The sequence below is a fragment of the Myotis yumanensis genome, unplaced genomic scaffold, assembly GCF_028538775.1.
Source record: "Myotis yumanensis isolate MYYU_CA2020_CCGP unplaced genomic scaffold, mMyoYum1.0.hap1 SCAF_18, whole genome shotgun sequence".
Classification (NCBI taxonomy): Eukaryota; Metazoa; Chordata; class Mammalia; order Chiroptera; family Vespertilionidae; genus Myotis; species Myotis yumanensis.
In genome coordinates, this window is record NW_027223769.1 from 1,964,595 (window position 1) to 1,977,211 (window position 12,617).

Consider the following 12,617-nt stretch of genomic DNA (forward strand, 5'->3'; position numbering starts at 1 on the left):
GCTCCAGTTCTGGGCTAGTCTCTGGGGACCCAGACTCATACGGGAGAAACTGGACTGTCTGGCATCGGTCAGAACTCGAGGGCAGCTTTCTCTCGGGGGTGCTTGCAGCGATTGCCAGGACACTGAGAAGCAGGGCCTCTGGGGGCAGGACTGAGAGCAGCCATAACTGCTCGCTCTGCCCTGTTGATCCCCTGGAACCCTGCCCTGCATATGAAAGGTCTGGCCCTTTGCAATCTGATAATTACCTAACAAACTGTAGCTGGCCCAAGGCCCCAGGGCAACTTGCATTGCATCACAGCTGGCTCCTGCTGGATAACCTCAGGCAGAAGCTAGATTAGCACCTCCTTAGAGATCCAGGAGCCAGTGTGCCCAGTAGTCAGAGTGGGACCATCCAGATTTCAGCTCCTCGGATTCATAAAGGACACACTCAGGGGGCAGACTCAGTGAACACCAAAGCCCCATTGAAGCAAGTCTTGCCCCAGAAGGGTGTCTCCAGCACAGAAGTTCTCCCACTGCAGACACAGCTGATTCTCACAGCCAATTGGCTTGGAGGTCAATCCCTCCCAGTGTTACCTACAACAATCAAGGCTTAACTACAACAAGACTGTGCACAAAGCCCACAAGGGGGAGCACCAAGAGTGTCTACCTCAGGTAATTGGGGAGGATGAGCCACTGGGCTCTATAGGACACCTAGTACAGAAAGCCACTCTATTGATACAGCAAAGCATAATAAAATGCGGAGACAAAGAAACAGGACACAAATGACAGAAATGGAGGAAAGCAAACTACTGGATATAGAGATCAAAACCACACTTTTAAGGCTTTTCAAGAATTTTCTAAAAACCGCCGATAAACTTAATGAGACCCTCAAGAAAACTAATGAGACCCTTGAGGTTGTGATAAAGGACCAACTAGAAATTAAGCATACACTGACTGAAATAAAGAATATTATACAGACTCCCAAGAGCAGACTAGACGATCGCAATAATCAAGTCAAAGATTTGAAATACGAAGAAGCAAAAAACACCCAACCGGAAAAGCAAAATGAAAAAAGAATCCAAAAATATGAAGATAGTGTAAGGAGCCTCTGGGACAGCTTCAAGCATACCAACATCCGAATTATAGGGGTGCCAGAAGAAGAGAGAGAGCAAGATATTGAAAACCTACTTGAAGAAATAATGACAGAAAACTTCCCCTACATGGTGAAAGAAATAGACTTACAGCCGAAGCCGGTTTGGCTCAGTGGATAGAGCGTTGGCCTGCGGACTGAAAGGTCCCGGGTTCGATTCCGGTCAGGGGTATGTGCGTTGGTTGCGGGCACACCCCCAGTGGGAGATGTGCAGGAGGCAGCTGGTCAATGTTTCTCTCTCATTGATGTTTCTAACTCTCTATCCCTCTCTCTTCCTCTCTGTAGAAAATCAATAAAATAAGAAATAGACTTACAAGTCCAGGAAGTGCAGAGAACCCCAAACAAAAGGAATCCAAAGAGGACCACACCAAGACACATCATAATTAAAATACCAAGAGCAAAAGACAAAGAGAGAATCTTAAAAGCAGCAAGAGAAAGATAGTCAGTTACCTACAAGGGAGTACCCATACAACTATCAGCTGATTTCTCAACAGAAACTTTGCAGGCCAGAAGGGAGTGGCAAGAAATATTCAAAGTGATGAATGCCAAGAACCTACAACCAAGATTACTGTATCCAGCAAAGCTATTATTCAGAATTGAAGGTCAAATAAAGAGCTTCACAGATAAGAAAAAGCTAAAGGAGTTCACCACCACTAAACCAGTATTATATGAAATGCTGAAAGGTATCCTTTAAGAAGAGGAAGAAGAAGAAAATGGTAAAGATACAAATTATGACCAACAAATACACATCTATCAACAAGTGGATCTAAAAATCAAGTGAATAAATAATCTGATGAACAGAATAAACTGGTGATTATAATAGAATCAGGGGCATAGAAAAGGAGTGGACTGACTATTCTTGGGGGGAAAAGGGGTGTGGGAGATACAGGAAGAGACTGAACAAAAATCATGCACCTATGGATGAGGATAGTGCGGGGGGGGCGAGGGGTGAGGGCAGAGGGTGGGGTGGGAAACAGGTGGAGGGGAGTTATGGGGGGGAAAAGAGGAACAACTGTAATAATCTAAACAATAAAGTTTTTTTTTTTTAAGTCTCTTACCCAAGTATTTTAGGGAAGATGTCTAGGCAAATATTTGGGGAAGTTTCCTTCTCCTTGTCAGGCCCAAATCAATTAGTAGATAATTTTTATTAAACATAGAATGAAAGATTCAGGACTCCAGGAGACAGACATAAGTCTCAAGTGTTTTTCAAAAAGTATTTTTCTACTCAATATATCTTTAAGTAATATTAAGATCTTCCTTGCATTTTTTTTCTTAGTCCTCTGCTGTCGAGTCCTTCTTCTTGAATTGTTCCAAATATATGAAGACCTAGAGACCTCAATCCCCATGCCCACCTGTAGAAAGGGCAGTGGGCATGTATGATCACTGATTCATTTTTCTGATGTTACCTACCCCACTCTTTTTATTCAAAATTATTGATGGCAATGGCATCCAATTACAATTTGTTTTTTCTTGTTTGGGGCTTTGGGAAGGTGGACTACTCAACAGATTACAGAGTAACAAATTTGCAACATTTCTCAGTGCAAGATAATCAAAGTATGAAAGTTAGCTTCACATCTTACTTACCTCCTCTTGCTATAACTTAGATGTATGATTGCCCCTCAATAGACCTGCCTAAGCCTTGCTGTGCCATGTTTTCCCAGTGACCAAGCCCACACATCACAGAGGAGGGAAGCATTGCAACATGCAACATGGATAAGACCCTGCTACTCAGGGGACCTAAGGTTCCCAATACACCAAGGTCATACAGCTGAGAAAAGTAAAAGGAAAGTATAATTTGGGGTTAAAGGATAATAGAAAGGAGCAAAAAGAGAAAGTGATGGAGACTGGGGAATGGGGGGGAGAAGCTAGGGGCAGGCCCTGCTCTGCAGCTCACCTCCCCTTACTGCCAGACCTGGCAGGGCTTTTCACACCACTGGCTAGGTCTATGTGTCTATCAAATCATTAGGGCTTCCCATTGGTGATGAAGGAGAGGGAATAGGTTCTGCAGAAATCAGCTTTGGGAAAAGGAGCAGATTTAAGAATTGTTCATCTTCCTATATGTCCCTGTCTCTTTGGGTGCAGCAACCTTCACCTGCAGTTGTAGAGACCCAGTGGGCTTCTGGCCTCTGACTAGCCCTCAAATACTACAGCCAATGGACTGTGAGCACTGACTGTTTCATATGCCACCCCTTTTCCATTTCCCATTGCAGGGCAAGGAAAGGTGTTTTGATCCAATAGGGCATATCTCTTCTAAGCTTCCTTCATGTACCATCCTGACATTCTGCAGAAATAACCAATAAGATCCCAAAGTTGGAGCACCATCCCTGCTCCTCTCTCTCCAAACAAGACTTCTCCCCCATAACTACCCAGGTTTTACTTCAGAAGCTCATTTCATATTCTGCCCTTTGGAAATCCATGCTTCTTTCACTTCAGCCCTACGTGAACCTGGTCCAGTCCTGACCACACTCCTTGTCCAATGCAGAACTGACATCATACCACCCATCTCCATCCAGTTTCTACCGAGCTGCTGGTTTCCTGGTCCATGTGTAACTGGGTCTGCAGTCTCCAGCATATGTTTGCATACACACATGCCCTGCATAGACCCCCATGAGATCCTGAGCTCTTCCCAAAAGCTTATTCATCCTTTTCTTCTAACTTAAAATAACATCTCTGATATGCCCCTTAGGCAGAGTTCTCTATATTCCTTAGGAGCACTTCATCCCTTCTTCCCAGGCCTGATCACCTTGAACTGTGCCTATCTCTGTCCAACTATGTCTCCCTACCCAAGAATAGGTGCTCGCATTGGACAGGACCTGCGTTCAGTTTCTCTCCAGGAGATCAGAATAAATTACTTAAGTAAACACATTCTGATTCCTAGGAATTGGGTTTTTTCCTACAAAGTTAATGCACTCTGATGCCACCTCTCCCCCTTATCATAGCATGAACAGCTTCCTGCCCACAAAGGATTTTTTAAACAGTTTATTTCTTTTTTGAAAATATATTTTTATTGATTTCAGAGAGGAAGGAAGAGGGAGAGGGAGAGAGACAGATACATCAATGATGAGAGAGAATCATTGATTGGCTGCCTCCTGCATGCCCCCTACTGGGAATCAAGCCCATAACCAAGGCATGTGCCCTCTCCAGGAATAGAACCATGACTTCCTGGTTCATAGGTCAATGCTCAACCACTGAACCACACCAGCTGTGCAATAGTTTGGGAGGTTTCTTGATATTTTTTTTTATTGATTTCAGAGAGGAAGGAAGAGGAAGAAAAAGATAGAAACATCAATGATAACAGAGAATCATTAATTGGCTGCCTCCTGCACTCCCCCCACTGGGGATCAAGCCCACTACCCAGGCATGTACCCTTGATCGGAATTAAACCCAGGACCCTTCAGTCTATAGGCCGACACTCTATCCACTGAGCCAAACCGGCTAGAGCTGTGCAATAGTTTTTTGAAAGCAGTTTTAGTTTCACAGCAAAAATAAGAAGGTACAGAGATTTCCCATATTCCCATGCCCCACACATGCACAGCCTCCTTAGTTAACAACAATCCACACCAGAGGGGTACATTTGTTCTAACTGATAAACCTACATTGTGCCCCCAAGTGCCTTCAGATCTCACACTCTCTCTAAATTGTAGAGAAATGGGGCCACCTGCTGGCCAACCCAGTCCTGAATCAGCTCACTGTTCACTCGGAATCATCTCTTTCTCCTTCTTTAATTCCTTTGGTCAACAAACTTTGTGAACATCCTCCATGTCCAGGCGCCTTTCTACCTGGGGATACAGTGAGGAACAAGGCAGACAAGTCTGTGCTCTCATGGAGCTGGCACCCTCTCTAGTTGGGGAGACAGACAGGAGGCTGACAGTTGCTATGAAGGAAATAAAAGAATGTAATGGACTAGAGAGTGACTGAGGGAAAGGAAGATTTTTTTTTAAAAAATGGTGGCAGAGTAAGTGGATGCTGCACAGATACGCTCCTAGGACAAAACTGGAATTACAACTAAAATACAGAAAAACTTCCTGAATAATCAAGGGAAGACTAGCTGGAGAGAACTCTAATAACCAAGGACAGAAAGTGGAGACCACATAGAGACTGGTAGGAGGAACGGAGACACAAAAGGGTTGGCCAGGCACCCACAGACAGGAACTGAAGTTCCAGAGAGATATCTTAGCTGTGGGGGATTGGCACTGAGAACTCTGGGGTCTAATCCCCAAGCTGGGCCTCCCAGAAGAGAACCAGACTGAGAAGGGTACCCATATAACATCTAGCTATGAAAAGCAGCAGGGTTGCTGTCTGCCAGGGAGAGACAACTGGTAATACAGGCATATCTTAAAGGGCTAATGCACAAAATTCCCTGTTGAGCTACTCACCTTGTGCTCTGGCAGAGGGAGGGCACAGTGGACTGAAGCTGTGTGAGCAGAAGCCAGGATTGGTGGCTCTGGAGTTAGAACTCAGAAGGCAGAGACCCTGGTTTCCTGTGCTGAATCATTCCCTCACGCTATAGGGGTCACCTTTCTCATGCAGACATTTGCTATACAGGCAGCTTTGCCTAGGGCTATGGTTGGCAAACTGCAGCTCTCGAGCCACATGCGGCTCTTTGGCCACTGGAGTGTGGCTCTTCCACAAAATACCACATGCGGGCACACACGTACAGTGTGATTGAAACCTCATGGCCCATGCGCAGAAGTCAGTATTTTGTGGAAGAGCCACACTCAACGGGCCAAACAGCCGCATGTGGCTCGTGAGCCGTGGTTTGCCAAGCCGCAGTTTGCCAACCACTGACCTACGGGGAAGACAGTTGACCCACCCTATTGGAAAACACCTTGCCTCAAGGTGTGGAGTTTCTGAGGCCCATTAAGAAACTGAGAATAATAACCTCCAGGTAGAAGCAATTGCCCCACCTGGTTGAAAAAACTCTCACCACCCCTGTGGGTGATTGTTTGTGGGCTATTCAAGATGGAATCCTATCAGTCTGTAGGCAGAGCCAGTCTCTGGAGGCTTTGAGTCTTTGCCTGATCTAATTAGTCAGAAACAGCATTTGACACTGTCCTGCACTAGAGATTGAGAGGTGTAGCAGATCTACCTAATACACAGTCACAAACCCAAACAGGCAGCCAAAATGAGGAGACAAAGAAACAACTCCAAATGAAAGAACAAGAGAATTCTCCAGAAGAAGAGATAAATGAAATGGAGATAAGAAATTTATCTGATATAGAGTTCAGAATAATTATGGTAAAGATGCTCAGCAGCATGAGTAAAGATATAACTATGAAAACAGAAATAAAGAATGACATAGCACAAATAAAGAACACATTGGAAAGAATACACAGCAGATAAGGGGAAGCTGAGGATTGACAGTGAATTAGAAGACAGGGTTGAAAAAAAAATCAAGAAACCATAAAACCAAAAAGAAAAAAAACAATTAAAAAACAGGTGGGCAGCTTAAGAGAGCCTGTGGGACAACATGAAATGTAACAAAATTCGAATAGTAGGTGTGCCAGAAAAAGCATAAAGGGAGAAAGGAATAGAGAACATGTTTGCAGAAATAAAAGCAGAAAACTTCCCTAACCTGATAAAGAAAAAAGTTCGGGAGGCACAGAGAGTCCCAAGCAAGAACCCAAACTGGCCCACACCCAGACGCATCATACTTAAAATGCCAAAAATTAAAGACAAAGAGAGAATCTTAAAGGCAGCAAGAGAAAGCTGTTACCTACAAAGGAGCTCCCATAAGGCTGACACCTGATTTCTCATCAGAAACTCTACAAGTCAAAAGGGAATGGCATGAAGTACTCAAAGTAATGAAAAGCAAGGATCTAAAACCAAGATTACTATATCCGGCATTGATATCATTCAAAATAGACAGTCAAATAAAGAGTTTCCTAGACCAAAAACAAAAACAAACAAACAAACAAACAAAAACACTAAAGAAGTATATCACCACCAAGCCAGCATTACAAGAAATACTAAAGGGACTGCTGTAATGAGAAGAAGAAATAGAAAGAGAAACCTAGCCATACAGAATTAAAATGACAATAATTAAGTACCTATCAATAATAACCTTAAATGTAAATAAATTAAATGCTCCAATCAAAAGGCATAGGGTAGCTGAATGGATACAAAAACATGACCCAACTATATGCTATCTATAAGAGACCCACCTCAGAAGAAAAGACTCACACAGAATGAGAATGAAGGAATGGAAAAAAAAATTCCATGCAAATGGAAAAGAAAAAAAAAGCTGGAGTAGCAATATTCCTATCTGACAAAATAGACTTCAAAATGAAGGTCATCACAAGAGACGACAAAGGTCACTACATAATACTAAAGGGATCGATCCAACAAGAGGATATAACCCTGATAAATATATATGTACCCAATATAGGAGCACCTAAATATATATTTAAAAAAAAAAAACCCTTCTAGCCCTAGCAGGTTTGGCTCACTGGATAGAGCATCGGCCTGTGGACTCAAGGGTCTCAGGTTCAATTCCAGGAGGGGCATGCAGGAGTCAGCCAATCAATGATTCTCTCCCTCTCCCTTCCTCTCTGATATCAATAAAAATATTTTTTAAAAAAACTTCTAGAGGACTTTAAGGGAGAGATCAACAACAACACAGTCATACTAGGGGACTTTAACACCCCGCTGACATCACTGGATAGATCTTCCAGACAAAAAATTAACAAGGAAACAGTGACTCTAAAGGACACACTGGATCAGATGGATTTAATTGAATATTTCACCCAAAAGCTGCAGAATATACATTCTTCTCAAATGCACATGGATCGTTCACAATGATAGACCACATGTTAGGATGCAAAATAAGTCTCTACAAGTTCAAGAAGATTGAAATCATATCAAGCATCTTCTCAGATCACAGTGGAATGAAATTAGAAAGCAACTACAGTAAAAACACCCCAAAACATTCAAACACATGGAGGCTAAATAGCATGTTATTAAACAATGAATAGATTATCAATTAGATCAAAGGAAAGGAAGACTCCTTACCAGATTGGTGGCCAGGGGAGACCTCCCTGAGGAGGAGGCATTTGATAAAGACTTGAGTGACGAGGAGGGGCCAGTCATGTGCAGACCAAGAGGGAAAGGAAGGTACAAAGCAGCAGCATGTGCAAAGGCCCTGAGACGGGGACTTCTTTCTGGGTTCAGTAGCAGGAAGGAGACCAGTGTGGCTTGATTAGAGTTAGGAAGAGAGGAAGTCAAGGGAGGTGAGGAAGGAGAGGCAAGCAGGGGGCTGGCTCATGAAGGGCCATGACAAGGAGTTAGATTCCATTACAAATGTGATGAAACCCAAAGGAAGTTTTCTGGTTCAATTAATATTTTAGAACAGGAACCTGGATTCCACACACCACCCTTCAAGGGGTCTGGGTATAGAATTCGGGGGGAGGGGGTCCATGAACTTGGAATTATATCTTGATATTTGCTATCCTCTGACCAAAAACCTAGTATTTCCTCCTATCTTGAATGTAGGCAACAAACCACAATGAAACAACAGTACTTGGGCTTTGTCACCAATGGAATGCACAGCTGTTTCCATATTCTGTACAGTTGTTACAGATCTCTTAAAATACTGTTTTACTCGAGATGGCTTTGAGATGATAGTCGTCATCAGACCTTTGCTTGATCTTAAATAATGTGCTAAAGAAGCCCATAGACTACTATTAGCACAATTCAAATACTTTTGATGAATGTATTTCAATATAATTGATTTCATTTGAAATCCTATACATTTTACCTTACGCATTTTTCTAATTCTCAGAAGGAGCAGTAGGTTTTGTGAGACACCAAAGAATTCAGAGCACAAAAGTTTAGAACTTTTTGTGTGGGACTTACAGTGGATTGGATGGATAGGAGAGAGAAAGGGGAGGAGGGAACCATGGCTGACCTCAAGTGTACAGCTGAGTCATGGTGGTCATTTGGACTCCTCACCATGAGACCCCACTGCAAACTGCATACGATTTATCTTCTCCTTTTCCTCTCCCTGCTGATTCAGAAAGAAATCTGTACACACCACTCTTTCGGGCTTTTGGAGATAAACGGGGTTTTTCATTGAGTGTCAAGCTTGGGAAAGACAGAAGTTAAATATTTTAGTCAATAAGCTACGGGTTATAGAGAATCAGAAAAATACTAGTAACAAGACTTTATTCCTATTCTTATTTGATTCAATTCAGTGCACACTTAATGGGGGCTTACCAGACCCTGTTAAGTTTTAGGGATGCAAGGAGAATGAGACATGCCTCTAGAGGAAGAGTATATGTAAGCAAATGCAATGCATTGTGAGAAATGCCTAGTGGAGCAGTGTGAGTAGTTTTGTGAAGTCTGACATTTATACAATTTGCAGTGCCTTTTAGAGAAAAAGAAGACAAAATTATGAGACCAAAAAGTACAAACAGCACACAGTACCACACAAAAAATTACAACAAAAATACAAGACTGTGCACACAGCCCACACAGAGGTGCACCTAGAGTGACTGGGGAGGCTGAGCTACTGGGCCCTACAGAACACCTACTACACAAGGCCACTCTACTAAGTCCAGCAGACATAACAGATCTACCTAATTATTAGGTAGATACATAGAAACAAACACAGGGAAGCAGTCAAAATGAGGAGACAATGAAACATGTTACAAATGGGAAAAAATGGAATCAAAATGAATACAGAGTTCAAAACAATGCTTAATAGGTTGCTCAAGGTCCTTAATGAGAGCTTCAAAGGACTTAGCAAGACAAGAATCTTAGTGAGAATTTCAAAGACATAAAAAAGGACCATTCAGAAATTAAGCATACCAGTACACTAACTGAAAAGAAGAATAATTTCTAGGAATTCAACAGTAGAGTAGAGGATTCTGAGAATCAAATCAATGAAATGAAATATGAGGAAGCAGAAAGAACTCAATCAGAAGAGCAAAAATAAAAAATAGTCCAAAAATATGAAGACAGTGTATGGAGCCTCTGGACAACTTCAAACTTACCAACATTCACATTACGGGAATGACAGAAGGAAAAGAGACAGAGCAAGATATTTAAAACCTCCTGCCAGGTGGTTTTGAAAAAAATAATAACAGAAAACTTCCCCTACCTGGTGAAAGAAATAGGCTTACCTTACAAGTCCAGGAAACACAAAGAGTCCCATACAAAGGAACCAAAGAGGCCTACACTAAGACACATCATAATTAAAATGCCAAAGGTTAAAGACAATGAGAGTATCTTAAAAGCTGCAAAAGAAAAGCTGCAGAGAAAAGCAGTTACCTACAAGGGAGTGCCCATACAACTGTCAGCTAATTTCTCAACAGAAACTTTGCAGGCCAGAAGGGAGTGGCAAGAAATATTCAAAGTGATGAATAGTAAGGACCTACAACCAAGATTACACTACCCAACAAAGCTATCATTTAGAATCGAAGGTCAGATGAGCTTCACAGACAAGAGTAAGCTAAAGGAGTTCATCACCACCAGTATTACATGAAATGTTGAAGGGTAGCCCTGACTGGTTTGGCTCAATGGATAGAGCGTCGGCCTGTGGACTGAAGGGTCCCAGGTTCGATTCCAGTCAAGGGCATATACCTTGGTTGCAGGCACGTCCCCAGTCGGGGGTGTGCAGGAGGCAGCTGATCGATGTTTCTCTCTCATCGATGTTTCTAACTCTCTATCCCTCTCCCTTCCTCTCTGTAAAAAAATCAATAAAATATATTTAAAAAAAAAAAAAAAGAAATGTTGAAGGGTATTCTTTAAAAAGAGGAAGAAGAACAAGAAAGGTAAAAATATGAACAAAATAGCAATAAATATATAGCTATCAACAATTGAATCTAAAAAGTAGAATTGAAGTCATGGAAACATGGAACAGACTGACGATCTCGCAGTCCAGGGCTCTTGCAGTCCGGGACCTCTCACTCCTTACCACCCAACAGCAGCGAAGGCAGGAGCGGCTCCCACCACCACTGCTGCACTTGCCAGCCATGAGCCTGGCTTCTGGCTGAGCAGTCCTCCCACAGGGGGAGCGCACTGACCACCAGGGGGCAGCTTCTGCATTGAGCATCTGCCCCGTGGTGGTCAGTGTACATCATAGCGACCAGTCATTCCACTGTTCAGTCAATTTGCATATTAGGGTTTTATTATATAGGAAGGATATGCATTAACTATGGACACTGACAATAGGGTGGTGAAAGCCTGGAGTGGGGCAGGAACCAGTAGAGGGGAACAATGGAGGGAAAGAGGAGGGACATCTGTAATACTCTTGACAATAAATATTTAAATTAAAAATAAAGTCAGCATGTAAAGAAAAAAAAATTACCCATTACATGAATACATTTACAGTTACACATGGAAATACAAGTGTTGATTCAGGGGGGAGAATCTGAGACACTAAAACTATTCTCAAATTTTAGAAACAATGCAAAATAGGATTTGACAACATGCTACATGAATATAAAGCCCCTTATTTAAATACATATTATAAACTTAAAAAGTTTATAAATAAACTGAATGTTTGTGTGCCCCCAAAAATTAATATGTTGAAACCTAATCCGCAATGTAATGGTATTTGGAGGTGGTGCCTTTAAGAGGTGATTAGGTCATGAGGGTGGACTCCTCAAATAGGGTTAGTGCCCTCATAAGAAAGGCCCAGAGAGCTTCCTTTCCCACTTTCTGCTATAAGAATGCACAAAAAGATTGTTGTCTATAAACCAGAAAGCGGACCCTCACCAGACCCAAAACCTGCTGGCACCTTTGATTTTGCACTTCTGAACAAGTGTACATGTACTAATACTACATAACGTTTACCTGTGCCTGGCACAGGGTAGGCACACACATACACACAAAATGTTGCTAGAATTCATAAGAGATGCACCATGTACAGAAGCAGTCACTTAAAAGAGGCAAATAATCGGGATCTCGGTATTTCCATTTAAGTCCCCCCCTCCCCTTTTTTTTTAAAGGAGAGACTTAAGACCGAGCCAATGGACAGCCTACAGTTGCACAGGTCAGTAGGTAAATATAAATAGGCAAGTAAGGCCAAGGGCTGAGCTAGCCGATTCAGACGCTAGGAGGCAGAGCTGAACTAAGTTCTCCCAAGGTCCCGCCTCCGCCTCCTCGTCCCTGCCCTCATCTCTTCCCTGCCGCCACTGCCTCATTCCCACTCGCTCCGCCTGGGCTCTGCTGAAGCAACTTCCGCCCTAAGAAGGGTGGGGCTTCCGCCTCCAGTTCTCGGGAGGGCTGGTGGATAGATTTCTGCTTAGCATTTCCTCTGGGTTCCCCATCACATCCGCCCTTACTACCCCCACTTCCGACCAGTAAAGCCACTTCCACTTTGAAGGGGGAGGGGGTCGTCCCTTCGGAAACGCCAGAAATGGCTAGGTCTTTTCCTGCCCACCGAACTTCATAACTTCCGCCATCAGGGTCCTCCGCTGATGTTTTGATCAATGCTCCAGACGGAAACGCTCTCCTCTCTCTCTTACACTCCGGGAGGAGGAAT